The sequence below is a fragment of the Ailuropoda melanoleuca genome, chromosome 14, assembly GCF_002007445.2.
Source record: "Ailuropoda melanoleuca isolate Jingjing chromosome 14, ASM200744v2, whole genome shotgun sequence".
Taxonomy (NCBI): domain Eukaryota; kingdom Metazoa; phylum Chordata; class Mammalia; order Carnivora; family Ursidae; genus Ailuropoda; species Ailuropoda melanoleuca.
The window spans coordinates 32,885,751-32,889,674 of NC_048231.1; positions in this window are offsets into that span (position 1 = coordinate 32,885,751).

The following is a 3,924-nucleotide window of genomic DNA, read 5'->3' on the forward strand; positions in this document are numbered from 1 at the left end:
TGGAGAAACTGGCAAGTGCCAAGTGTGCAGGGCGGGCTGGTTCAAGTCCGTCCGCTGGCAGAATTCCCTCTCGCTCCACGGAGGTCAGTCTTCTGTTCTCTTTGGGCCCATCAACTGATTGGAAGAGGCCCATCCACCTGATGGAGGGTCATTTGCTTTCCTCAAAATCTATTTAAATGTTAATCTCATGCAAACACACCATCACAGAAACATCCCAGAATCATGTTGGACCACATATCCGACATTGTTGCCCAGCCAAGTTGAGATGTAAGTTAACCATCTCGGAGCTGAAGACGTCCATGCCCCACGCAGCCCCTTGGGTCCTCAGCACAGCAGCTGGAGCAGAGGGGCTGCGGGCAGCTCCGCCCTTCACCAGCTGTAGGACCTCGGACAAGTCCCCTCACGTGTCTGGGGTCATCCCTTCTGCCGACCCTGGGAGTCAAAGTCCTGCCCCTTGAGGCTGGCGCCCGGACTGAACGGGCCGGTGACTGTGAGGGCTCGGCGGGGAGGCCGGCATGCAGGACTGGGGGGGGACATGCTCTTCTGTGTCAGCAGCGGCGGTCTGGCCCCACTGGCTGCCTCGCTGAGGGTCTGCCCTCCCCCTGCACCCCGTCCCTCTGCTGCCGACACTCGCCTGCCCTCCTCTTTGGAAGCAGTCGGGCCACTGCCTGCCCCCTCCACTCACTGCCCTCTGCTCCGACCACCAGCTTCTGACTCAGCCGGGCCCTTGGACCCCTCCTGAGCATCTGTCCCTGTGGCTGCCAGCGCAGGCCCCCAAGCGCTGATCTCCATCCCCCACCCCTGCACGTGAATGCACACAGACACACGCACACGCTCACAGATGCACCCAACACACACATGCACCCCAACACACACATGCATCCATGCACCCCAACGTACACACATGCACCCCAACACACACATGCATCCATGCACCCCAACGTACACACACGTACCCCAACACACACATGCATCCGTGCACCCCAACATACACACATGCACCCCAACACACACATGCATCCATGCACCCCAACGTACACACACGCACCCCAACACACACATGCATCCATGCACCCCAACATACACACACGCACCCCAACACACACATGCATCCATGCACCCCAACGTACACACACGCACCCCAACACACACATGCATCCATGCACCCCAACATACACACATGCACCCCAACACACACATGCATCCATGCACCCCAACGTACACACACGCACCCCAACACACACATGCATCCATGCACCCCAACGTACACACACGCACCCCAACACACACATGCATCCATGCACCCCAACGTACACACACGCACCCCAACACACACATGCATCCATGCACCCCAACGTACACACACGCACCCCAACACACACATGCATCCATGCACCCCAACGTACACACACGCACCCCAACACACACATGCATCCATGCACCCCAACGTACACACACGCACCCCAACACACACATGCATCCATGCACCCCAACGTACACACACGCACCCCAACACACACATGCATCCATGCACCCCAACGTACACACACGCACCCCAACACACACATGCATCCATGCACCCCAACGTACACACACGCACCCCAACACACACATGCATCCATGCACCCCAACGTACACACACGCACCCCAACACACACATGCATCCATGCACCCCAACGTACACACACGCACCCCAACACACACATGCATCCATGCACCCCAACGTACACACACGCACCCCAACACACACATGCATCCATGCACCCCAACGTACACACACGCACCCCAACACACGCATCCAAGCACCCCAACGTACACACATGCACCCCAACACACACATGCATCCATGCACCCCAACATACACACACGCACCCCAACACACACATGCATCCATGCACCCCAACGTACACACACGCACCCCAACACACACATGCATCCATGCACCCCAACGTACACACACGCACCCCAACACACACATGCATCCATGCACCCCAACGTACACACACGCACCCCAACACACACATGCATCCATGCACCCCAACGTACACACACGCACCCCAACACACACATGCATCCATGCACCCCAACGTACACACACGCACCCCAACACACACATGCATCCATGCACCCCAACGTACACACACGCACCCCAACACACACATGCATCCATGCACCCCAACGTACACACACGCACCCCAACACACACATGCATCCATGCACCCCAACGTACACACACGCACCCCAACACACACATGCATCCATGCACCCCAACGTACACACACGCACCCCAACACACACATGCATCCATGCACCCCAACGTACACACACGCACCCCAACACACACATGCATCCATGCACCCCAACGTACACACACGCACCCCAACACACACATGCATCCATGCACCCCAACGTACACACACGCACCCCAACACACACATGCATCCATGCACCCCAACGTACACACACGCACCCCAACACACACATGCATCCATGCACCCCAACGTACACACACGTACCCCAACACACACATGCATCCATGCACCCCAACGTACACACACCCACCCCAACACACACATGCACCCCAACACACACACACACACACCCCTGACATATATCCATATACACTCCGGGATTGGGCAGCCCCCCCGATTTGTAAAAGAAAATGTCTGGTGCATCAAAACCCCTTTGTGTCCGTGCTGACCTCTCAGAGGGACATCGTCCTGGACGAAATGGTTCTAAGTACTGAACGCTTCTGTTCAAACATTGTTTACAGAGATCCCCTCGGTGTCCAGCACTGTGCCGTGCTCTGGGGAAACAGAGACATAGTGAGAAATGTGACGTGTTCTTCTGGGCGTCGTGATGTCAACTGCAGGCATGAGGTGGCTGAGGGCCAGCTGGGTGCCTGGCACAGACAAGGGGCTGACAGCCGAGCACGTTCCTTCATTCCACGGTTACTGAGCCCCCTGCCCCCGGGCGTGCTGGGGGCTTGACCAACCCCTCCGACAGCTTCCAGCTGAAGATGTCGTTGTCCCAGCTGTGAGCTGCCCCTGGGACAGGCCCCACGGGCTGTCCTCCCCTGTCCCCACTGTTGCTGGAAGCTCCAGGCGAGGTCTGTGACCCCCAGAATACTTCTGCACGGAGCCAGAGGCAGGGCTCCATTGCTCTGCGGGCAGCAGGACCCTAGCTCCGCACCATCTGCCACCGAGCACCCATGAGCGGCAAATCTGTGCCAGGCCCGGGGATGCCGAGCGGAACCACCATGGCCCTGTCCTCCAGGAGGAGACTGGTAAACCCACACCGTGGATCTCGCCCTTCCACGGCTAGAGGCTACAACAGCACAGATGACAAGAGTCACGAGAACTCACATATACACCCACCCTCCCTCCCGGCCCCTCGGGGTGTGCCCACTGGCCTGGGGCTCACCACTGCCCCCCAGCAAGCCCGGCCCGGCCTGGGCCATTCCCTACCCGCACCCCGGCGGCTCATGCTTCCCCACCTGAGCGCCAGGCCACCTAGTTGGCAGGTGTCTGGAGCCGCATCGGAGGAAAAAGATGCGATGCGTCTGCGGGTCCTGGGAGCCGGGGCGGAGGCAAGGTTGGTGGCGGCCCTAGCTCGGCCACAGGCATCGTCCGTGGGCCTGGGGGAGGGAGGGAGGAATCCCCTGAATCATTTAACTTGCATGCTCCAGTGTTCCCACTGGCTGCATACAGTTGAGGGTGGACAGAAGATGAGTCCCCTGATCGTGGTTCAGAGGGACAAGTTCCATGACCGGGGATGTGGTCCTGTGCGGCTCTGTGACATGTCCTGCCGTGTTTTTGTGCATAAATGTGTGGGTCAGGGACTTCAGCTGCACAGCAAAGCCCCATGGGCTCCGTTCATGTAAAACATCTGGCCTCACAGAGCCGGGCAACAAGGACGGCATGC